The sequence below is a fragment of the Loxodonta africana genome, chromosome 4, assembly GCF_030014295.1.
Source record: "Loxodonta africana isolate mLoxAfr1 chromosome 4, mLoxAfr1.hap2, whole genome shotgun sequence".
NCBI classification, from domain to species: Eukaryota; Metazoa; Chordata; class Mammalia; order Proboscidea; family Elephantidae; genus Loxodonta; species Loxodonta africana.
This window is the reverse complement of record NC_087345.1, coordinates 122,044,830-122,071,496: the sequence shown is the minus strand read 5'-3', so window position 1 is coordinate 122,071,496 and position 26,667 is coordinate 122,044,830.

Genomic DNA, 26,667 nt, shown 5'->3' with positions numbered 1-26,667 from the left:
AATAGGAAATCCTTGACAACTTCAATCTTTTCTCCCTTTGTCATGACGTTGCTTATTGGTCCAGTTGTGAGGATTTTTGTTTTCTTTAGGTTGATGTGCAACCCATACTAAAGGCTGTGGTCTTTGATCTTCATCAGTAAGTGCTTCAAGTCCTCTTCACTTTCAGCAAGGAAGGGAGTAACTAGAGAAAAGAAAATTCTGTTGTTTCTTTTTCTTTCGGAATAATAGGTAGCTTTTCTGAGGAAGGAAACCCTGGTGCTGTAGTGGTTAAGTGCTACGGCTGCTTACCAAAAGGTCAGCAGTTCAAATCTGCCAGGTGCTCCTTGAAACTCTATGGGGCAGTTCTACTCTGTCCTATAGGGTCGCTATGAGTTGGAATCAACTCGATGGCAATGGGTTTGGTTTGGTCTGGGTTTTTCTGATGAAAGACTGATTTCTTTCACCCTCACTGGGATTTTGTTTCAGATAATGATAATATTAAAATGTTAAATCCAAGGGCCTATGATAATAATTAACATTCAGCTGTGTGCATTTTCCTAAAGGACAACCAACAAGCTATCAACTTCTATATAGGAAGAAAATCATTATTTCAAATGGAAATTTGGACATGACTTTAGTCATCTAGTCATGAATTCATGAGCCTTGATTGAAAGAAAGTTTTGGTATCATATTATAGAAGAAAAGGCTGCTATTTTGAGGTCATTAAATGTGAAGCACTGGAACAAAAGAGCTGTGTCAGATAGCTAAAGCAGAAGATATTGTTTATATCAGCATGGGACAGAATGAAGGGCAACAGAAATCTATGAGAATCCCAATTAGATATATTTTCCTCTGAATAGAACCCGGTAACAAAGATAAAGCAGGATTTAAATAATAACTCCCTAATTTTTTTTCCCTAAGACACCTTCTCTTTTATGTCAGTAAAAAGCATGCCCAAACTGTAATTTTGAGAATTAAGCGTTTCCATGCTTCCCTTCTTTTTTTCTTATGAATTTCACATTTTGCACACTTTTGTAGCACTAATAACTATCACTTGTTTTTTTTTCCTGATAATCCCAGTTATATGCAACTTATAAAATGCAGTCAGTCATCTGACCCTGAGACTTCATCATGAGTGACAGATGGCTCTGATGTATGCTACTGCTGCTATTGAAATGAAAAGACAAGAAATACCAAGAAGAGGATTCTATTACTCAAAATAATTTTGGGTTGTCATATGTTATGAAACACAAATCGAAGAGCTTTTGGCAATTGGTACCTTGGTGTAGTGTGATTACCACTAGCAGGTGAGCATGAAACATTCCTTCAAGATTGTAAAAGGTGCATCATGTGAAAGGCAAGACAGCGCTCTCTGGCCTACTACTTTCATGTGTAGCAATTCATTATACAAAAATGCTGAGTACAACTTAGACAACTTTTGAGCACTTATTGAAGTTGCCAGGCAAAAATATTTTTCTCCATGTTACATTAGCATTTTCCGGTTTAGGGCAGCTGATTTTTTTGAATTGGATTTCCTGAACCATTGCAGCCAATATGTAAGTTTAATATGTAATATATGTATAAAAACCAAAACCAAACCTGTTGCCATCGAGTTGCTTCTGACTCACAGCGACTCTATTTCACAGGGTAGAACTGCCGCATAGGGGTTCCACAGAGGCCTTGGTGGATTCGAACTGCTGACCTTTGGTCAGCAGCTGTAGCTCTTGTATAGTTAAATATTTTTTCTTTCAAAAACGGAACTATAATTCACTTCGTACCCAATATGTTCTAAATAAAATAAAGCAGTCAAATTGCTTTCCTTTATTCTCTACCCCACTCCCCCACTGCGGACAAAAATCTAAGAATTCTGAGAAGTTAAAAGCTTAATACTGAGTAGGATTGTTTTTTAATAGCCAAGTGTGTCGCTTATTACACTTAAAAAATATCTTAGAGCTCCTTAATGATTTTATATGCCATTATCATTCACCTTGAGCATTTGATATTGTGCTCAAAATATTCTCTATTTAATTGTTTTCAACAAGCACTTTTATTGAGCATCCACCAGGCATAAAACAACCATTTTGATTGCTCTGGAACCTTCTGCTTTCGTTTATTAATAATTCCCAAACAGAATGTCTGCTTCAGACATTAGTTTCTGAAATAGAATTGAATCTTAATTAGTTCAAGAGAAACTCCTACTTAAGTAGTCTTAGAGAAAATGCACTCATTTCCGCCTCTAATATATCCTCCTGTTGTTTGACTATGATGAGAATGGTCTTTTAAAAGAGGCCTCAGGTGTGAAACCAACTGTTCAGGCTCATTGTCAGCTGCTGGTTTCTAGGGTATTAATTCAAAATTAGTGAAAATATAAGACTATGTCTACATTGGCCAACTCTACTGCAAAATTGAGCAATTTTCAGTTAAGGGTGCAGCATGCTCACAATGCCCCTGAGGAAGATTCAGAAGCTTATTCTATTTCCATCTGCTTCCATCATTACAGGATGCAGTTGATTGATTCAACCTCACTGACAATAAGAACGAAAGCTGTTTAACCAAAAGGTGAGTATAGGCATAACATCTACATCAAAACTATTCTAAATGGGTGTGCTGTTTGTTAGTTATACTTGTGTATCTACATAATTATACACATGTGTGTATGTATGATTTTTTTCAGATAGAAATTTGGGTTTTATGGTTTGAAGGTGACCTTATCTGATTTGCATTAGGGGCCTTGTTACTGGGTAAAAAAGTGCAGAACAAGAACAGACGTCCGTGAGCTGGCTTCTGCCTCTCCTCCAGTCTTTCTGTTTGGATAAGAAATGAACACTGAATAGTAGCATCCTGTATCTTCTGCATCACTCATTTAGTGCTTATGATATATTGCTTTATTATCATTAATATTATTATTGGTGGTTTGTAGTGTATATACCTTATTTCCTTAAAAATATTGAAATCTCCTTGTAGGTAAAAATTGAGACATATATAAAAATTTCTTGTGGGGCCTTTAATATAGTGCTGTACACAAAGTAGGCACTCAGGAAATATTTGTGGGAAGATAGATTAATCAAAAGCATTATTTTATAGACCATTTATTAAACACTTGAGTCACAGACTATTACTTAACCCCAGTATTCATTTACCTCTTCTTCCTTGGAGGAATAGAATCTCTACCTCCACCTTCCAGTTTGAGCAGGGCATGTGGCTGCCCAGGTAGGGACTACATTTCTCAGCCCCCCTAGGAGCCAAGTAATATGTTGAACTTCTAATCATTTCTTTAACAGTGAAATTGCTCGCCTTCCACCACTTTACTGTTTTCAGGGCTGGTGGTGAGCCAACTTTCCCCATGTTGTATCAGGATGACTCCTAGGGAATGGTAGAAAAACAAGGGAGAAGGTGTTTATATGGAGCAAAGCTATTATGTCTTCTAAAGCTTCCACCTATCTCTGTCTTGATAAATGTGAGAGAAATAGAGATCCACTTTATTTCAGCAATTATATTTTGGAATATTTTTGTCACTGCAGCTTGACTAGTATTATAACTTACATAAACACATGATGCTCTTTTCTTTAGGGGCCTTTGTAGGGCTGTTCTAGAACTTCATGTTGCTGTTGTCATTAATTGCCACCTTGTCAGTTTTGACTCATGGCAACCCCATGTGTGTCAGAGTAGAACTGCTTCATAGGGTTTTCTTGGCTGTAATCTTAATGGAAGCAGATTGCCAGGCCTTTTCTTCCACAGTACCCCTGGGTGGGTTCAAACTGCCAACCTTTAGGTTAGCAGTCAAATGCAAACCGTTTCACCACTTAACATAGGCCCAGTCATTGTCCATTCCTAGGGGTGTGATACGTAAAAGAACAACTAGGCTTGACTTGTGAGAGCTTGGGGAGACTGTTGAAAAGTAGAGAGCTCTCTCTTAAGGGTGATTGCTCTCGGGCAAAGTATAGACAAACCCATAAAGGTTGCGGTCTCATAAGAGAGGCCTCTGTGCACAGAGAGGAAGTCAGAATTGCACAGATTATCAAAGTAACCTGCCCTTTGTTGGCCTTGTAATTTGTAACACTGTCTCAAAGAAACCCAACAGTAATTTGTTTTAGGGTTTGAAAGGAACTAAAAACGAAGTTGAAACTTAGCCTTGGATAAAGTATTTTTTCTAAATGCTCTTAGGTCTTCACACACAAAAATGTAAACAAATTGAGGAAAGAGATTACTTCATATTCTCACCTATAAAGTAAAATGGCAAACTCATCCTAGGCACTGAACTGAAATTTCTTTAACTGATTGTTCAGAATAGAGAATCTGAACAATATTACACGTTTTTGAGCGCCTATGACTATGAGTCGGAATCGACTCGACGGCAGTGGGTTTGGTTTTTTGGTTTATGACTAATAATTGGAATAAGTTTCACTACACTAATCTAAGTATTATTTCCCACAAATTGGCCATTGTTTTATACTGTTTGTACTACAATATAAATGTTTTGGGAGTTTTCTAAAGACAAAAAAATCATGTAATTGCTAGAGTGATTTGGGCTTATATCTGTCCTTCAGTTGGTTTTCTAGAACTATCTACTAAGAACTTCATCCTGCATTTTTGATCAAACAAGCAGAATTTACGTCTGATCATTGTTAATGTATTTACAGAAAAGAAAATAAATTACCCCACATACCATCCAGGTCAAGTCTGATTTTTGGAGCAATAAATTTACATGTATTAATAATAAAAAATTTCTCCACCATGCTAAATCTTCAATAAAAGAAGAGTTTTCTCATTGGTAATTGATAAGGCAGATTGAGCAAACAGAAATTGCCGGTGTTGCAATTGTTTGTTTTGGGGAAGAAAGATGTTTCTGATTTGTGTTAATCCTCATCATAATAAAACCATCTTGAATCGGTAACTTTTCTGATTTACACTGGTATAGATAAAGATGAAGACTTTCTAAATATCTCATTTATTCTCAATTTTAAAGAACAAATCCAATCATTATATATTAAAATATAGCCCTTTGAAGATTGGTGTCAATAAGCATCTAGAAAATATGACTCCCTGTATTTTTAAAAAATTACCTGAAAAATATCAAAAGTCAATAATGTATTCCAATAAGAATGAATTGCTTAAGGGTTAATTATTTTTTCAATTTAAAATTATGTATGAAGATTCTTAGTTTTTACGATCATTTTTAATAAAACCTTTATCAACTGCTCTTTACTTGAGAGCATTTTTTTTAAAGTAAAAACAATTAAGTTTTGAGATCCATTTAATTTTTACTTCTTTTAAGTACCAGCATAAACATCTGCCATCTGGCATAGAAATTACCTCATATAGCGGGAGGAGGGATGAGATTTATTTAAAAGTTCTTTGTCTTTGATACTTTTCCCTGCTGCATTTTCCACTGGTTTAATTTGAACCTGACTGTATTTAAATAACCATTTATTGCCATAATGGAAGAGCAGACTTAAAAATACATAACCACTGTCATTCCAGGAGACTGTATTAAGGAAACACAGAATTTGCCATTCGAGATCAGACTATTTGTCTATCTTGTCTAACACTTTGCCTCTGGCAGTGACCAATACTGAAGACAATGGAGAATGGCAGAAATATGCAACATGAGCACAAACTATATTTTAGGGGAATAATTATTTTCTCAGTTGGTAATCTTAGAATGTGGGATATTAGAATTGAACACCCCCACCTGTTTACATTATTAAAATTTTTATCAGTCAATAAACTAACCAAGTTGTGTTAAAATTATTTTACTGAATTATACTTAATGATCTATAGCACTTCAGTATATAATCTATGTTAGATATTGAAATTAAAAAAAATTATTAAAAAGTTATTTCTAATGGCACTAACTTTTGGCTTTTTAATGCCTTGATTTTTTCAAGTATGAGGAAAATATGTGGAAAATCATGTTATATAGTAAAATAATAACCCTTAAGTTTGGCCTGTAGTTCAAAGTTGAGGTAAAAATGTATTTACTACAAACATTTGGCTTGCACGTGTAGAGGACAATCTAACCCTAGCTAATTTTACACTAAATTGACTATAGATAGTAGCAGAATAATCCTGTTGGTGATTAATGGGTTGACCAGAATGTAGGCCTATAAATTTTTATCTTCCTTGACAACTCATGAATATTGTTGAAAAAATATTGCTGAGGCAAATTCATCCCTTGATCCATTTCTAAAGTTATCGGTAGATGCACTGAACGGAAGGAACACTTGTCAAGTGTAACCTCAAACAGAGGTGCACATGCACACACTCACACCTGCACACGCACACACATGTGTATGCACACACACACACGCACATGCATACACACATACCTCCTCAATGCTCCAGTCATACCAAACTTCTTGCTGTTGTTCCCGGAGCCCATTTTTTGCCTTCACCTTGTCCTCTGAGAGTCTCTTTCTGACTTCTCCCTTAACAAATGTAAATGCCTTTCTTCTGTGATTATGTAAATTATCCAAATTCTTCTCCAGGGCTTCTATAATCCCTCAAGGAATTATAAATGTATAAAATTTGTGTAATTTTTCAACCAACTTCTCACCTGGAGCATAAAAGTTACTTATAAAACAGCTTTTCTCTTATCTCCTTCACAATCAGTGAAAAGATTAAGGGCCAAAACGAATCTTTGTTAATTGGTAGTATTGCCACAACTACAAGTGCCGCTAATGGTGTGACCACCTGCTTTGAACCTGGTCTTCTCAATGTTAAGAAATCAAGTGTTTTAAGAGGTAAACACCTGCACACCTGGTTACTCAGCTGAGTAGCTCCTCAATTCTGGTATTTTAAAATGCCCTCTGTTGCTGTGACTATTAATGCCAAATTGTTTTGAAAGTTCAGCAAAATATTGCAGAAGGTGTCACGTGACAGTTCAGCCTGGATGCTGATGCTTCTCCTTTAATTTGATAAATTTGTTTCCTGAAATGGCTAGTGCCTTTGGAGATACTTCGTCAGTATTTGTATTTAGCCATGTTGGGGACTAATGAAATCGTCCATGGACATGAATAACTAAAGATATCCAAATTGAGATACTTACATGGTGAATGAGTTTTAACGGTGCTCATTAAAAACAGGTAAACAGTTGAAAATGGGTTATTTCAGTTGACTTCTTACTGAAATGGCAGCAAATGGAGAGAAAAAAAAAGCCTTCCCTTCCTATAATAAGAGATAGAATCTATACTTTCAGCCAAGCTCTGAAAAAAAAAAAAAAAGACCTCTGGAAATTCTTGAGTCAGTTCCTTAGCGCCTTGCATTTTGTAAGTTGTCTTTCCGTGGAGGCAAAATAACTTACTTAGAGAAAATACTTCTTCCAACTAAAATCAATCCTTGCCATTTCCATGTAACATACCTAGTCAGAAGTAAACCTTGCTAAGTTTTCATCCAGAATTCTGCTTGAGAATTTTTAAATCTGTCAACCAGAATCTTGATTTAAAGTTGGATAGGGTTAATATACCCATCTACTTTAGTGGTTCTCAACAGGAGTTTTTTTTTTTTTTCCCTTTACCTCCCTGGGAGATTTCTACTAAATGAAAGGTTCAAACCCACCCAGGAGTGCAGAAGCAAAGCCTGGCAAACTACTTTCAAAAGTTCAGAGTCTTAAACACCCTATGGAGTGTAGTTCTACTTTGCACAGCACACACATGGTCACCATGAGTTGAAATCAACTTGATGGCAACTAACAACAATCAACAGAGAAATTTTTATTATTTTGACTCTGGGATTGATACTAGCATATAGTGGGTAGAGGCCAGGTATGCTGCCAAACATCTCACACTGCACAGGACAGCCCACCCACAACAATGAATTATCAGGTCCAAAATGTCAGTAGCGCTGAAGTTAAGAAATCCTGCTTGAAATGAAGGATATTAGGAACCAAACCCAAAGCCAAACCCATTGCTGTCAAGTTGATGAAACTCATAGTGACCCTAGGGACAGAGTAGAACTGCCCCACAGGATTTCCTAGTAGTGGCTGGTGGATTTGAACTGCCAACCTTTTGGCCGGCAGCCATGGCTCTTAACCGCTTTGCCACCAGGGCTCTGACATTAGGGACACAATCAGAGAAAGTGTTGAAATGTTTGATCACGCATTCCGGAATAATAACTATATGTACTACACTGTAAATTAAGGTATGCAAAAAAGTAATACACTGTTCACTTTTAGTATCCCCTGTCTAAGGGACTGGGGAGAGCTTTTCTGTTTATTTCTGGCTGATTCCTCGATTTTCTGGTGTTGTTGATCTCACTCTGCCTCCCACACCATTCTTGAGTGTTATCTGTGTTTTGATTAGTGATTTCCTTGTTCTGTGATCTGTATTGGCATTTGCTGATGAAGATCAAACCTCCAGTATGGATTACGCGTCATCCTAAAGAAAACAAAAATCTTCAGAACTGAACCAATAAGCAACATCATGATAAAGGCGAAAAGACCGAAGTTGTCAAGGATTTCATTTTACTTGGATCCACAATCAATGCCTGTGGAAGCAGCAGTCAGGAAATCAAATGATGTATCACCCTGGGCAAATCTGCTGCAAAAGACATCTTTAAAGTGTTAAAAAGCAAAGATGTCGCTTTGAGAGCTAAGGTGCGCCTGACTCAAGCCATGATATTTTCAGTCACCTCCTATGCACGCAAAAGCTGGACAAGGAATAAGAAAGAAGAGGAATTGTTGCCTTTGAGTTATGGTTTTGACAGAGAACATTGAATATACCATGGACTGCCAGAAGAACGGAGCCCTGGTGGTGCAGTGGTTAAGAGTTGGGCTGCTAAGCAAATGGCCAGCAATTGTAACCAACTAGCTGCTCTTTGGAAACCCTATGGACCAGTTCTACTCTGTCCTAAAGGGTTGCTATGAGTTGGAATTGACTCGATGACAACAGGTTTGATTAGTTTCTTTTGTGGGCCAGAAAAACGAGCAAGTTTGTCTTGGAAGAAATACAGCCACAGTGCTCCCCGGAAGCGGGGATGGCGAGACTTCATCTCACATACTTTGGACATGTTATCAGGAGGGATCAGTTCCTGGAGAATGACTTCATGCTTGGTAAAGTAGAGGGTCAGCAAAAAAGAGGAAGACCCTCAATGAGACGGATTGACACAGTAGCTACAACAATGGATTCAAACATAACAATTGTGAGGATGGTGCAAGACCAGGCAGTGTTTGGTTCTCTTGTACGTAGGGTTGCTATGAGGCAGAAATGACTCGAAGGCACCTAACAACAACAACAACAGCACCATTGCCATTTACAAATCGTTCTAATCACTGAGAATGTGATGGTCTCAGGTAAATTTCAAGTAGCAATCTTTGTCATCTGATATCTATAGGGAATTTTGCTTGTTCAGTGGTCATGTGTCTGACCTGGATATTCTGTGGCATAATGGGACAGGAACGAGAGGTTTTTCCTGCAATCCTTGGCAGACAGGATCATTTGAAAATACATCCTTCCTTGAGTATAAATATACACAGCATGGCATTCCTTGTGCAACACCAGTAAACATCCACTTATCCTTCCTGCCCCACTTGCTGCAGCTGCTCAACTTTTTTTTTCTTCCCTATTTAACCATTTCTTGACTAATAACAAGAAGGCAAGATGCCATTGAAGTGACAGGAGATTCAAAAGTATCTTTGTAGTTCCAAAAGAATTGTAGGGAACATCTAGCCTATTAATTCTCAACCTGTAGAAAAAAAGTTTGCTCTTGTTAGATTTCATTGAAACCTGTGGAAGTTCTTGGATATCAGCACCAAAGTAAACTTTCAATATTACCCCAAAGTGGAATACATATCGCTGATATATTCTCTAATGATTACACATGAAAATGAGCATTGTCTTCGGCCAGATGGCTGACCTGATTTCCCATTGTCATTGCTTACTTCCCACTGAACATGCAGATTCGTATAACCTCTTTACTCCATTTTTCCCTTCCCCTACTGCCACCATTACTGCCAGTGTCTGCTTGTCCTAAAGAAATTGCTAATGGTTATCTTCAGATCATTTTTTAGAATGAGAGCATTAACAATAATATTAGTAATAAAATCCAAATTCAGAGGAAATGTGTTTGATTCTGAAGCCTGTGTGTTTGTGCGTGATGGTAAAGGTGTACTAAGTAGGTATTAATCTTATTTCCTCCTTTCGTTTTACATGAAAGCTGTCATTATTGGGATAAGGATAAAATGAACATAAGTATGATAAATGATAAAGCACACATAGGAGTCAATATCCCACTCTGAGAGAGCATTGCTAATCAACCAGTGCAGTCGGCTAATGCGCCATGTGAGCAACCACCTCAGCGAGATTCTAAATTTGTAACTCACGGAAGCTTGGCATTTAGCTTGAGCTGCTTGTGGCTTAAGGTGAAACAAAGGGTACAATTATGTTCCATTTGTGGATTACACCAGCAAATCATGTTTCAGAAGGTGCCTTTGCAAGACCATGTAAAACACAAACCAATTCTATATCTCTCACAAGGCACAGCATATACATGAATTGTTTAATGAGTTAAATAATGTTCATGAAAATAGGTGAGAAAGTACCCAGTCTATCTATCTATATTCTTTTAATGAGTGAAAAGGAAAAGTAAGAGAATCAATTAGTTCTCAGAGTGAAAACCTTGCCCTAAATATTTCTGATGAACAAAGTTTTAAAAAATCCAAGTGCTAGAGTCTCTAAGCTGTGGGTGAGCTGCCATCTTTTTAAAATCGATTCTTGATTATTCAGAGTTAATGATTCCTATTGTTTTTGATGAACGCATGATATCTCACATAGCATCTTTGCTAACAGCAATACCATTTCTGTTTTCTTCATTCCAGTGAGCCAAGACACTGGAAAAGTAGGAAGTTTATAATTCTCTTATCTCAGCTGACAAATATTTTATGTCCTAAGAGAGGAATGAAATATATCACAGTTGAACTAGAATAGAAACATGCCTGAGTGAAATGAGCTTGTGTTGGTTATGAGAACTATAAAGCAAATACCAAACCCAAATTTATTTACTGCCATCAAGTCAATAAAAACAAGTCAATAGGGAGTAGCAATTCTATGCTGATTCTTGGGATGACTAGTAACTCTTATTGAAATCAGCCACTTTGGCTCTTATTTCTGTGTTTTCAGAAGTGTTGCTGTTGCACTCTATTCCCAGGTAGTTGATAATTAATTAGAACTTACTGAGAATCTACTGGAGTCCTGGTGGTCCAGTGGTTAAGGGCTCCAGCTGCTTACCAAAAGGTCGGCAGTTCGAATCCACTGGGCACTCCTTGGAAACCCTATGGGGCAGTTCTACTCTGTCCTGTAGGGTCACTACGAGTTGGAATTGACACGATAGCAACGTTTTTTTTTTTTTTTCCTGGAGAATCTACTATGTGCCTGACTCATTGCTAGGTACCTAGGGGCCATAAGCAAAATGCTACAGTAAAATCGAAGGCCCACGATAATCTTGAAAACACTGCTTTCTGGCTGAAATTCAGAAAAGAGTTGGAGGCATCTGAAAAGGAAGAAAAATATGATCATAACTAGACTGAATAAGAAACCTTCTCAGTTGACATCTTACTGCCTACCACCACATACCCCCACTCTCACATCCCTGCCCTAGACCCAATAGGACATGGTAGTATGTGAACAACTGGTGGAGAATAAATAAAAGAGTAGAAAGGGGAATAACCATAGGAATTGCAGCTAGAGACTAAGAATAATGGGATGTCATGAAAGCACAAATAAAAAGACTCCTCAGAACTTTGAACGTCGTTGCTGGCTGACAAACATCAGAATGCTTTGTAGTATGGATGGGGACCAGCAGTGATTGAGAGGTAGTTGCCGGCTTTATTTACCACAATTTAAATAAATATTGTGCTTTGTTATTTAACTTATTAATATAAGTATTTAACAATAGTTCCTGATGGATATGTCAATTATTCCCATGAATACTCAGAAAGGGCAATATATCAACATGGTCGTATACAGCAACCTTCTCTTAGCAAGCACTTACCTTCAGTGTCTACGGTATCTTTGGCACTATGTAAGCAGTGGATAAACAAAGATGGCTAAGACATGGTCCCTGACTTCAAGAAGGACAAACTAACTGACTACTTTCTTTTGAAATGTGCTGATATTGTTGCTACACTAATTAAAGGTGTTGGTTAAACATAGTCATTTGATAGATTAAACCAATAAAAGTTGAGAGCCAGAGAATAATTTTTAAGTAAGGTGGGACCTGAAGGAAGGATTTGAATAGAACACAGGAATAAAGAGCAGTCCAAAAAAACCCAAAACCAGTCCAGATAGGTAGAAATATGGGGAAATGCATTGAGTGAGAAAGATTTTTTAAAAAATTTTTTATTGTGCTTTAAGTGAAAGTTTACAAATCAGGTCAGTCTCTCATACAAAAATTTATATACGCCTTGCTATATATTCCTAGTTGCTCTCCACCTAATGAGGCAGCACGCTCCTTCTCTCCACCCTCTACTTCCGTGTCCCTTCAGCCAGCTTTTGTCCCCCTCTCCCTCTCATCTCCCCTCCAGGCAGGAGCTGCCCACATAGTCTCATGTGTCTACTTGATCCAAGAAGCTCACGAAGAGTGGGAAAGATTCTAAACTCAGAGCTGAACACATCTTTGAAAATACCATGGCACCTGCCTAACCTTTAGGGGTCAAGGTCATCCACTGAAGAAAGCTGGGATATAAAGGAATTCTGTATTGCTTACAGTATAAATAAAGTCTTAGGAAAGAACTTATGGCAGGGAGTCAGGCGATCTGATTTTAGTTTTGTAATCTTTAGTCAATCAGTCTTCATCTATCATGTCTTAATGCTCCTATTCATAAAACGAGGGTGGGAATACATATTTGTCTATAATGGAATACATATCTTCTTCACAGGGTGGTTTCTAGACTGAATAAGAACATAAAGCAAATTCCTTTGAGCTCCTTGAAGAGCAGTACCATTCAAATCCAAGGAATTATTTTAAGATCTTACATTCATTCACTTTTATATGTGGTTTTGCTAAAAGAAAAAGATTAGTTTGAAGATCTTCATGCTGTTTTAGTAAAATCAGTAAAATTGACTTCCTGATTTTTTCTGAGCATAAGATAAAATTTATTGTTCCTAGCTAAGTAGATTATCAGCCATTTTCTTTTTTTTTATCCATAGCTTAAAAGTAGCAACTATTTTAGTAACATATAACCTAAAGAATGCAAGTAAACTTATAAAATTTAATTTAAAAATACTCAAGTATATAAGATGGCTTTTAGTCCTGAGTTTGTTTTTCCTTTCTGTGTAATACAAATTGAATCTCTCTAACTTGAATTTTAACTGTTTTAAAAAAAGGTTAATGCAAGCTAGTTTCTTTCAACCATGTCTTTTAGGTTGGTTTTTACAAATTTCCTATCTCACTTCTCTACTACTCAATCCCATTTTGACAATCACAGTTGTGAAACAGGTAGATCTGGAAACTTCTTGATCCTTATCCTACACCTAAAGGTCAGCTATCAGCTGAGGTCATACTGCTGCTTAAAATCAAACAAAGATTGGCTTGAATCCTTATTTTGTGTCCAGTGGAAAGTCCAATAGAAGATGGAAATTCTAACCTAAGATTTTCAGAAATTCCCAGGAACTGGACCTTCCCATAGTCACCTTTCTTTGGAGCTTCAGCTTCTTTTAAAGTAGGTCAGATTGTGAGTCATTTTGCTATTATTCTGTGCCTATAGTCCTAAATATGGACATTGTACACATAAAAATTGAAATTGAACATCTCAGTTCTAAATGAAATTTCCATTTATAGGTGTTTTCTGAAAATCAGGTTTTAGCCTTTGTCTTGGTCATCTAGTGCTGTCACAACAGAAATACCACAAGTAGATGGCTTTAACAAAGAGAAGTTTATTCTCTTACAGTCCAGTAGGCTAAAAGTCCAAATTCAGCCATCAGTTCCAGGGGAATGCTTTCTCTGTCAGCTCTGGAGGAAGGTCCTCGTCCTCAGTTTTCCCCTGATTGAGAAGCTTCTCAGGTGCAAGGACCCCGGGTCCACAGGACATGCTCTGCTCCTGCTGCTGTTTTCTTGGTGGTATGAGGTCCCCCACTCTCTGCTTGCTTCTCTTTCCTTTTATCTCTTAAGAGATAAAAGGTGGTACAGGCCACACCCCAGGGAAACTTGCCTTTACATTAGATCAGGGAGGTAACCTGAGTAACGGTGGTATTACAATCCCACCTTAATCTTCTTAACATAAAATTGCAATCACAAAATGGAGGACAGCCACACAATACTGGGAATCATGGCCTAACCAAGTTGATACACACATTTTTGGGAAGACATAATTCAATACATGACAGATTTCCTGTATGTTTTTTGGCCTGTCTTTCCTCTCATTCTCTTGAATATCCAACATCAGACAAAATAACATCAAATTCTTCTCATTTTTGTAATATATACATCAATTAGATTCTTTTCTTGATTTTCGTTAGCTCATGACCTCATAGTTAGGCTTTACATACTAAAAAACTTATTGGATTATTTTCCAAGACCTACGTGATTCCCTCCCTATGAGAATGTACATTTTGCAATAAAATATTTTTTATACTGGTTAATGTTGGTGAATTTTTATCAAATTTCAAAAGGTGGAGGATATTCTAAACCTAAACTAGGTGAAAATCAATTCTTAAAAGTTGATAGATTCGACCACATAACATTTTAAAGCATCTATAGGCCCCCAGATTATATTTTAAAAATGTCGCCAAAATGGATTGCAGCAAGAGTTAGGACTTTGAAATTTCTAGAAGAAAACATGAGTAATTCTTTGAGACATTGGGTCAGGCAATGATCCTTTGGATAAGTCTCAAAAGCACAAACTATAAAAGAAAAAATTTATAAATTGGATTTCATCAAAATTAATATCTTCTGCTTTTTGAACAACACTGTTAAGCAATGCAAAAGGCAAGCCAGAGAGCAGGAGAAAATATTTGCAAAACTCGTATCTCATGTAGGACTTGTACATAGAATACATCAAGAACACTTACAAATCAATAACAAAAAGGCAAACAAATCAACTTAAAAACCGGGCTAACTATTTGAGTAGATACTTAAAACAAACGGTCCTTGACCTATCTACTGGCAAAAACAGACAGGGATGGGCAAACTTTTTCTGCAAAGGCCCAGATAATAAATATTTTATGCTTTGCAGGCCACTTATGGTTTCTATCACAGATTCTTTTTTGTTTGTTTGTTTTTACAATCCTTTAAAAACATTTAAAAAATCATTTTTAAGCTCACAAGCTGAACAAAACCAGACTGCAATACACATTTGGCCTGTGGACAACGGTTTACTGGTCCCTGGACTAAGTTGAAAGTGGAACAGAAAAAACAAAAGCAGAAAACACTTACTGAGAATTTATAACAATATCTCTATTCTTACATGTATTTATGGTTCAAATTTGCGGCATCTTTCTGGTCCAGGAAATCCCAACCCAATTTGCAGTACCTGCCTGGATCAGGAAACCTCAAGCTAGGATATAAAGTAGATCTTGGTAGGTAATTCTTTCCAGAGACTGGACTCTCAAACCAGATTTACAGCAACAAAATATGACCTCACAATAAATATTTTAAAATACAAAATAAAATCCTCAAGGAATCTCTATAGTGAAATCATGAGATGCAAAATATAGATACTTACGTTAAAAATGTTTAAAGGAGCCCTGGTGGCAAAGTGGTTAAGAATTCAGCTGCTAACCAAAGGGGTGACAGTTTGAATCCACCAGCCGCTCCTTGGAAATCCTATGGGGCAGTTCTACTCTGTCTTACAGGGTCACTATGAGTCAGAATTGACTTGATGGCAACGAGTTTTGTTTTTGTTTTTTTTATGTTAAAAATGTTTAAAGAGAAAACAGGATTCAGAACATGAGTAAGGAACAAGAAATACTTAAAAATGAGCAAGGAAATTTGAAAAAGTATCCAAATAGAATGTCTGATACATTAATATTACAATAAGTGAAATCAGAAACTTAATTGAAATCATTCTGAATATGGCCGAAGAAAGAATTAGTTGCTCTAGAAAATAGTTCTAAAGAAAACACAGTATACAGCACAAAGAGAGAAAGACATTGAGAAATAATCAGAAAGTAGTTATAAAATATGATGGCTAGAGTGAGAAGGGTGTCATGGATTGAATTGTGTTCCCCCAAAATGTGTGTCAATTTGGCTAGGCCCTGATTCCCAGTATTGTGTGATTGTCCACCATTTTGTCATCAGATGTGATTTTCTTATGTGTTATAAATCCTATCTCACTGGAAACCCTGGTGGCATAATAGTTAAGTGCTACGTCTGTTAACCAAAGGGTCAGCAGTTCAAATCCACCAGGCACTCCTTGGAAACTCCATGGGGCAGTTGTACTCTGTCCTATAGGGTAGCTATGAGTTGGAGTCGACTCCATGGCACTGGGTTTGGTTTTTTTGGTTCTATGATGTTAATGAAGTGGGGTTAGCAGCAGTTATGTTGATGAGGCAGGACTCAATGTACAAGATTAGGTTGTGTCTTAGTCAATCTCTTTTGAGATATAAAAGAGAGAAGTGAAGAGAGACAGGGGAACCTCATACCACCAAGGAAATAGTGCCAGGAGAAGAGTGTGTTGTTTGGACCTGGGGTCACTGCACTAAGAAGCTCCTAGTTCAGGGGAAGATTGATGACAAGGACCTTCCTCCAGAGCTGACAGAGAGAGAAAGCCCTCCCCCTGGAGCTGACACCCTGAATTTGGACTTTCAGCCTATTAGAATGTGAGAGAATAAATTTCTCTCTGTTAAAGCCATTCACTTGTCGTATTTCTATTATAGCAGCACTAGATAACTAAGACAGAATTTGGTACTGGGAGCGGGCTGCTGCTCTAACAGATACCTAAAACGTGGAAGCGGTTTTGAAACTGTGAATAGATAGAGGACTCAGAAGTAAATGAGAACTGTTAACACTGGAGATGGCACAGATGGTGAGAAGGAGCAGCAGAAAATGGCAGCAGCAGAGAAATGGCAGTGGTGGAGAAGTGGCAGCAGCAGAGAACTGGCAGCAGCAGAACCAAGAGACCAGCACCAGATGGTGCTGGAGTCAACCCACAGAGTGAGAGAGCTGAGTGCCTGTATGCAGGAGGCTTCCTGGCGGAGTGGGGTACCTCCAGGCACTTACTGGTAGAGCTACAGAGCGTTGGAACACTTGCCCCAGCAGAGAAGATTTGGGTAGAGAGGCTCAAGAGGCTGAGAGGCCAAGGAACACAGGCAGCCAAGCTGCCTCAGCCAAAGGTATGGCCACGAAGTCTGGGGTTTCAAAGGGTGGAGCCATGCCTCTGGTGTTTCTAAAGGTGAAGTCACCACTCAGGTGGACTAGGAGAATGGCGCCACCTAAAGCTGAGGGAGCAGAGTCCCCATCCCAGTGGGCCTGAAAGGCAGAGCTGAAGCCCAGGGCCAAGGGGCCTCAACTCAGAATCCAGAGAACCTGGCCAATACCTATAGTCTGGAGGGCAGGGCTACTGAGCAAATTGTCTCAGAGAACATAGAATTATTTTCAAAGCCTTGAGGACTGATATAATGTGTTCTGCTGACTTACTTGGTGCCTGTTATCCCTTCTTTCCTTCCAATTTCTCCCATTTGTAATGGAAATGTCTAGCCTGTGCCTGTTATACTGTAGTACTTTGGAAGCAGATAACTTATATTCTAGATTTCACAGATGAAAAGGAATTTTTGTATTTTGGGCTTGGAGTTGATTTATAACTTTCCCTATGATATGATGAGGTGAATGTGTTTTACGTGTGGCAAGGACATAAATTTTTGGGAGCCAAAGGGTAGAATGTCATGGATTGAATTGTATCCCCCCAAAATGTATGTCAACTTGGCTAGGCCATGATTCCCAGTATTGTGTGATTGTCCAACATTTTGTCACCAGATGTGATTTTCCTATGTGTTGTAAATCCTACCTCTGTGATGTTAATGATGTGGGATTAGTGGCAGTTATATTGATGAGGCAGGACTCAGTGTACAAGATTAGGCTGTGTCTTAAATCAATCTGTTTTGAGACATGAAAGACTGAAGCAAGCAGAGACACAGGGGACATCATACCACCAAGAAAATAGTGCCAGGAGAAGAGCACGTCCTTTGGACTTGGGGTCCCTGTATGAAAAGCTCCTAGTCCAGGGGATATTGTTCTATAATTTCCTCATCTGGTTGGATCACCTTTCTTGGGAATAGGAATAAATATGGATCTTTTCCAGTCCATTGGCCAGGAAGCTGTCTTCCATATTTCTTGGCATAGACGAGTGAGCACCTCCAGTGCTGCATCTGTTTGGTGAAACATCTCAATTGATATTCCGTCAATTCCTGGAGCCATATTTTTCACCAATGCCATCAGTGCAGCTTGGACTTCTTCCTTCAGTACCATTGGCTTCTGATCATATGCTACCTCTTGAAATGGTTGAACATGGACTAGTTCTTGTTGGTATAATGACTTTGTGTATTCCTTCCATCTTCTTTTGATGCTTCCTGCTTTGTTTAATATCTTCCCCATAGAATCCTTCACTATTGCAACTCGAGGCTTGAATTTTTTCCTCAGTTCTTTCAGCTTGAGAAATGCTGAGTATATTCTTCCCTTTTGGTTTTCTATCTCCAGCTCTTTGCACATGTCATTATAATACTTTACTTTTTCTTCTCAAGCCACTGTTTGAAATCTTCTGTTCAGTTCTTTTACTTACATCATTTCTCCCTTTTGCTTTAGCTGCTGGACATTCGTGAGCAAATTTCAGAGTCTCTGCTAACATCCATTTTGGTCTTTTTTTTCTTTCCTGTCTTTTCAATGACCTCTTGCTTTCTTCATGTACGATGTCTTTTCACAACTTGGTTTTTTTTTTTTTTTACATAGCTTACATAACATTTTCTGAGGAGCAGTGCCCTTATAGCCATAGATTCCTGACTTGTTTATCATAAGCAAATACATTCTGCCAAAATCATTCTACCCATGAGAACTACTCTGCTATAAAATACCATTAATGTGCTATTTGCTTGCTTAGAGCAGGTTTTTCCAAGTCATCTTATTATTTCCTGGAGGTGACCATCACTCCCCATAAAGAAGGAAAAATAGAATCCTGATCTGCTGTTAATCGTATCCTTCCCAATTATTAACTTCACAAATAAACCTAAATATGTATGATAAAGTTGTAATTCTAATTCCAACAAAATATATAAATTAATAGAATATAGAGCTTCTAAACAATAAAGTGGAAATACTTGGAATTAAAGGTAATAATTTGTGCCTAATGAGTCAGAATTGACTTGATGGAAACTAGTTTGGTTTTTTTGATCAAAAGAGGGCAGAAAAGGAATAAGGCAAACATAAAGCACAAAATAACATGTTAGAAATTATTTCAAATATATTAACAATAGCATTTGATATAAATTGACTAAAAGCTCCAGTTGAAAGATAGATTAGATGGGGGTTTTCTAGCTACATGCTGTTTATAAAAACCACCCTTAAAAATAAATACACAGATATGTTGAAAGTAAAACAATGGAAAATTTTATACTAGGCAAATATTAACCAAAAGGAAGTTGGTGTAGCCATATTAATATATGATAAAATAGAAATTAAAAAAATTATTAAAGATGAAGAGGATGACTTCTATTGAGAAAAGTTGTATTTTCACCAGGTTCAGTTTACCATGTATACCAAAACATTTTAAACTAATATGCACCAATCATTTATTCTTAATACATATAAAGCAAAAATGAATGAGTCCAAAGTAGAAATTGACTATAAGTGGAAGATTATAACTTTCTCAGTTATAATTAATAAGAATATGGAAGATTTGGATTCAATGGAAATTTTTAGAAACTTGCACCCCCAAAGTAGAGCACATACAATATGCACACTATATTCTTGAGTACACCAAAACCTTTACAAAAACTGGTTACATTCCAGGCGTAAAGCAATGTACTTCAGATAATATGTCGAACACATTCCTTCATTACAATGGGGCTAAGTTAGAGATAATGACAAAAAGATAATTAGACACCCCCATACATCTGCATATTTAAAACACCCTGAAGCTAAAACTCCCTTTGCCAGACCCTCTTGCAGCTAGTCCAAGGTGTGACTCAGTTTGCAACAATCAGACGCACTGTCGTCATGAGTCTTGAATTTAGAACGAGAGAGATTGAGCAAGAGGCAACCGTTTTATTGTGAATTGCAGCAGAAATAGCATAGTTCAGATATTAGCAGTTATTTTGCAACATGATTAGTGAATCCTGATTGCCCCGTAACGATAGAAGTTTCCTGGAGCGGAGGTTTGCTTTGAGGCTTTTGGAATTTTCTGGGAAGTAAAGAATCTGTTCCTTTAGCTTTCCAGTGATTTTGTAAGATACTTAACACACTATAATAAATTTCTAAATTCCTTTGCATTTAAATGAGCAAAAGTTCTAAGTACTTATTTTAGCAAAGAGGGAAATCTAAAAATTATTGCACTAAGTGTTCAACTTAAGAAATTAAAAAAAAAAATCCAAAGAAAGTAGAAGAAAAGGAATAATAAAATAAAAGCAAGGATCTTCCTCTCACTTTTTCTCCTTTGCTTGCTCTACTCCAACCATTCAAGGATCCTTGAAGGATCCTCAGACATGACAGGCCTTGTTCTCATATCTGGAGCATGCTGACTCCTCTGCCTGTAAGGCTTTTCCTCCTGAGAGCATGGCTCACATCATGCTCTTATCTAGGTCTTTGCCCAAATACTACTTTCTCAATGAGGTCTTTTCTGATTTCTTTATACAAAATTACACCACAATTCCCACACTCCTTAACTCTTTTACCCTAATGTGTTTTCTGCATCGAATACATCACATTTAACACAGAATATACTTTACGTATTCATAATAATATTAGAATGTAAATTTCATCATAAGCGATTTTTGAACATTTTTTTCCCTAGCACTTAAAAAAACACTTGGTTCAAGCTGGAACTCAATAATATTGTTAAATGAAATCAATGAATTTAAAAATGAACTACAATAATAGAAAAATAGTTAAAAAGTTTCTTTGAAAAACTGATACAATAAACAACTGACAAATACAGTTTTTTTTTAAAAAAAGATTGAAAACAGTAATGTGGATATTATGAAAAATTTTATCCCAATAAATTTGATAAATAAAGTAAATAAATTCCTAAAAAAATACTTTTTAGAAAAAAATGACTTAAGAAAAAACAGAAAAGCTAAGAGGTAAGGATCAACTTGTCCAAGAATGATTTCCTGTAGTCTGACCTTCCCGTAGAAGGACTTGGCTTCTTGCAGAACTTCATGAGAACTGACTAGAGTTTGGTGCTTAATATTATCAGTCCTGCAAGAACGCTGATAGAGTAGATCAGGACACTGGCCCCAACATACATGTAGCTGAGCCAGAAGCCTTGGACCCTAACTATGGAAAGGGCTGGTGCTCCCCAGTTCAGGAAGCCTGAGGTAGTCAAGAAGCATTGGGCACCAAGGTTTCAGTTGATTATTTTGCTGTAATCGCAAATCTTGGATTCAGCCCTTGGTCACATCAGAGTGCTCTTCTAGCCCATGAGTGTTGAAGAGGCTGCCATGTATTTCTGCTGTTGGATCCCGGTTCACGATCTCATCGTAGAAGGGGATGGTTCTTCCCTAATCATGCAGCTTAAAAGTTAAGGTGCCCAAGAGCCAAAATTTCTCTTGTAGAATCTAATGTTCCGTCTTGAACGATCTCTGTGAACTTCTCAGAATTCATTGGGCAATGGCGAACCTCATGCTTGCTACTGCTCTTACCTCTGTGAGTTCTCTCCAAATAATCTGTTTCAGGGTACCTGTTGTTGTGTGTGATGTCTGGACTTCACTCTTGGTTGGGCAATAAAACCTGAATGGGTTTTTCAATAAAACCCATGGCCACTTCCCTCCCCTTGACTAAGTTCAGGTTTCTATCTCATACGCCCCCATAGAATCAAGTCATTTCTTTAATAGTATATTTCTTACTCTTAAATTATCCATCATTAATATACTTATCTGATTAATATTGATCTCCCTGACTAGACACTAAGAACTATACAGATAGTCTCTGACTTACGAGGTATTTGAGTTACAACGAACCACACTTAAACGACTGTCCATTTTTTTTTTTACATCTCATTGTTAGTAATATGTACTACATACAGTGTTGCAGCACAGAATTTGCTGATGTTGTCGTTCTCAGATGTTCGTTTACAGATGTTCAATTTTCTGATTTACTGTTCAAAACACTGCTGTACACATTTAGTTTTCTAAACTAAATCACAGGCTTCAGTTGCTTGAAAACATGGGCCCAGACGCTGATCACTTTGCTTAAGTCGGTAGGCAGATTTGAGAAGCAGTGAAATGTTACTGTGAAACATATGAACAAGAAAAAATAAGGGTCATATGGACAAATCTCACTAATTTTCTGACTAGAAATGCCATCCTCATTCCCAGGGATGACCCAGATGATCCAGAGCCTTCCACAAGTGAAGTTATTACTGCAACTGACAAAATACCAGTGTCATCCAACTCTTCTTCATTGTCTGAGTAAATTTTTGTGATTTGTGTATTTTTTAGCCCTGGTGGCACAGTAGTTAAGAGCTTGGCTGCTAACCAAAAGGTTGGTAGTTTGAACCCACCAGTTGCTCCTTGGAAACCCTATGCAGGGCAGTTCTACTCTGTCCTGAAAGGTCACTATGAGATGGAATTGACTTGAGGCAATAGGCTTGGTTTTTTTAAAAAAAATAAAAATTAAAAATAATATATTTTTTTAAAGTGTATATGTAATGTTTCCAAACCCCAAAGACAAATAAAGATAGGATTTATGAAGATTATTCTTATTTTATTATTATTAGCTCCCATCAAGTTGATTCCAACTCATGGCAACCCTATGTGCTACAGAATGAAACATGGCCCGGCCTTGGGCCATCCCCACTATCGCTGTTATGCTTGACCTCGTTGTTGCAGCCACTGTGTCAATCCATCTCATCGAGAGTCTTCCGCTTTTCCGCTGACCCTCTACCTTACCAAGCATGATGTCCTTCTCCAGGGACTGATCCTTCCTGATAACAAGTCCAAAGTATGTTCTAGGGAGCATTCTGGTTGTACTTCTCCCAAGACAGATTTGTTCCTTCTTTTGGCAGTCCATGGTATATTCAATATTCTTTGAAAACACCACAATTCAAAGGCATCAATTCTTCTCTGGTCTTCCTTATTTATCGTCCAGCTTTCACATGCATATGAGGCTATTAAAAATATCATGGCTTGGGTCAGGCGCACCTTCGTCTTCAAGGTGACATCTTTGCTTCTCAACACTTTAAAGAGGTCCTTTGTGGCAGATTTGCCTAATGCAATGCTTCGTTTGATTCTTGACTGCTGCTTCCATGGGTATTGATTGTGCATCCAAGTAAAATGAAATCCTTGACAACTTCAATCTTCTCTCTGTTTATCCTGATGTTGCTTATTGGGTCCAGTTGAGAGGATTTTTGTTTTTGTCATGTTGAGGTGTAACCCATACTGAAAGCTGTGGTCTTTAATCTCCGTCAGTAAGTTCTTCAAGTCTTCTTCACTTTCAGCAAGCAAGGTTGTGTCCTCTGCATAACTCAGGTTGTTAATGTGTCTTCCTCCAATCTTGTTGCCCCACTCTTCTTCACAGAGTCCAGCTTCTCAGATTATTTGCTTAGCATGCATATTGAATAGGTATGGTGAAAAAATACAACCCTGATGCACATCTTTCCTAACTTTAAACCACTCAGTATTTCCTTGTTCTGTTCAAACCACTGCCTCTTTATCTGTGTACAGGTTCCTCAGGAGCACAATAAAGTGTTCTGGAGTTCTCATTCTTTGCAATGTTATCTGTAGTTTGTTACGATCCACACAGTCAAATGCCTTTGCATACTCAATAAAACATAGGTAAACATCTTTCTGGTATTCTCTGCTTTTAGCCAGGATCCCTCTGACATCAGCAATGATATCCCTGGTTCTACCTTCTCTTCCGAACCCGGCCTGAATTTCTGGCAGTTCCCTGTCAATATACTGCTGTAACCACTTTTGAATGATCTTCAGCAAAATTTTCTTGTGTGTGATATTAATGATATTGTTGGATAATTTCTGCATTCAGTTGGATCACCTTTCTGGGGAGTAGTCATAAATATGAGTCTCTTCCACTTAGTTGGCCAGAGAGCTGTCTTCCAAATTTCTTGGCATAGATGAGTGAGCACTTCCAGCTCTGTATCCATTTGTTGAAACATCTCAGTTGGTATTCTGTCAATTCCTGGAGCCTTGTTTTTTACCAATGCCTTCAGTGCAGCTTGGATTTCTTCAGTACCATCGGTTCCTGATCATTTGTTACCTCCTGAAGTGGTTGAACGTGAACCAATTCTTTTTGGTACAATGACTCTGTGTATTCCTTCCATCTTCTTTTGCTGCTTCCTGCATCATTTAATATTTTCCCCTTAGAATCCTTCAGTATTGCAACTCAAGGCTTGAATTTTTTCTTCAGTTCTTTCAGCTTCAGAAATGCTGAGTGTTTGGTTTTCTATCTCCACCTCTTTGCACGTGTCATAATATTTTAATTTGTCTTCTTGAGCCACCCTTTGAGATCTTCTGTTCAGCTCTTTCACTTCATCATTTCTTCCTTTCGCTTTAACTACTAGATGTTCAAGAGCAAGTTTCAGAGACTCTTCTGACATCCATTTTGGTCTTTTCTTTCTTCCCTGTCTTTTTAATGGCCTTTTGCTTTCTTCATGTGTGATGCCCTTGATGTCATTCCATAACTTGTCTGATCTTCTGTCACTAATGTTCAACACGTCAAATCTATCCTTGAGATGGTCTCCAAATTCAGGTGGGGTATACTCAAGGTTGTATGTTGGTCTCGTGGACTTGTTCTAATTTTCTTCAGTTTCAACTTGAACTTGCATATGTACAATTGATAATCTGTTCCATAGTCAGCCCCTGGCCTTGTTCTGACTGATGATATTGAGCTTTTCCATTGTCTCTTTCCACAGATGTAGTCAATTTGATTCCCGTGTATTCTATCTAGCAAGATCTATGTGTATAGTCACCATCTATGTTGGCAAAAGAAGATATTTGCAATGAAGAAGTCGTTGGTCTTGCAAAATTCTATAATGGGATTTCATGAAGAACATATTTTCAAACTACCAATCCTTCTTTTTTCCAGCTTTCGCATTCCAATCACCAGTAGTTATCAATGCATCCTGATCGCATGTTTGATCAATGTCACACTGCGGAAGCTGGTAAAAATCTCCAATTTCTTCATCTTAGTGGTTGGTGGGTAAATTTGAATAATAGTCATATTAACTGATCTTCCTTGTAGGCTTGTGGATATTATCCTATCATTGACAGCATTGTACTTCAGTATGGATCTTGAAATGTTCTTTTTGACTATGAATGCAATGCTACTCTTCTTCAATTTGTCATTCCTGGCATAGTAGACCATATGAGTGTCTGATTCAAAATAGCTAATACCAGTCCATTTCAGCTGACTAATACCTGGGTTATCAATGTTTATGCGTTCCATTTCACTTCTGATGATTTCCAATTTTCCTAGGTTCATACTTCGTACCTTCCATGTTCCTATTATTAATAGATGTTTACAGCTGTTTCTTCTCATTTTGAGTCATGCCACATCAGCAAATGAAGGTCCCAAAAGCTTGACTCCATCCAAGTCATTAAGGTCAACTTTACTTTGAGGAGGCAGTTCTTTCCCAGTTGGCTTTTGAGTGCCTTCCAGCCTGGGGGGCTCATCTTCTGGCACTATATCAAACAATGTTCCACTGTTATTCATTAGGTTTTCACTGGCTAATTATTTTCAGAAGTAGACTGCCGGGTTCTTCTTCCTTGTCTGTCTTAGCCTGGAAGCTCAGCTGAAATCTGTCCTCCATGGGTGACCCTGCTGGTATCTAATATCAGTGGCATAGCTTCCAACATCACAGCAACACACAAGCCCCCACAGTACAACGAACTGACAGACACGTTATTATTATTAGTTTATAAAGATGCTGATAATAAAAGACAATAATAATGAAAACCACAAAAAAATGAGATATTTGACTTATGTCACAACTGACTTACAATAGAGTCATCGAAACAAAATCCCATGCTGAGTCAGAGACTACCTGTATTATTATTATTGATCACTGTTTTCTCAGCCATTAGCTGGATGAGAAACAGGTGAATAATAAGTAATTGCTGAATGAACAAATGAGTTATTGACGGAATAATAAATGAATTTAGAAAATAATGTTGGGCCGTTGTATACTGTAGTTTTCAATTCATCTTTTCCTGCACCTTAGGAACGTAGTAGGGTTCAAGATATCTCTTTTAAGATATGCAGTTCATATTTGTTTTTGCTGAAGTTCAGCAAGTTACTTAATTTTTGAGATTCTTAACTTGGCAAATAGTTTTAATATTGCCTCCATACTCTCTCATGATTGATAAGCACTCAAAGCTCAAAATATAATACCTGGATTGCCCATGTTTCGTTGTTTACCGTCCAGAGCAGCGACTAGCCAGTCTTCCAAAGTATTCCCCAATGCCTTAGATTTCCATAACACAGATTCTCAGGGGTGAAACTTTTCTTACTCATTATTTTTCTTAATCATTATAGGACTTTATTTGAAATTTTTTTTGTATCATTTAACTCTTACAACAACCCCATTATAGATGA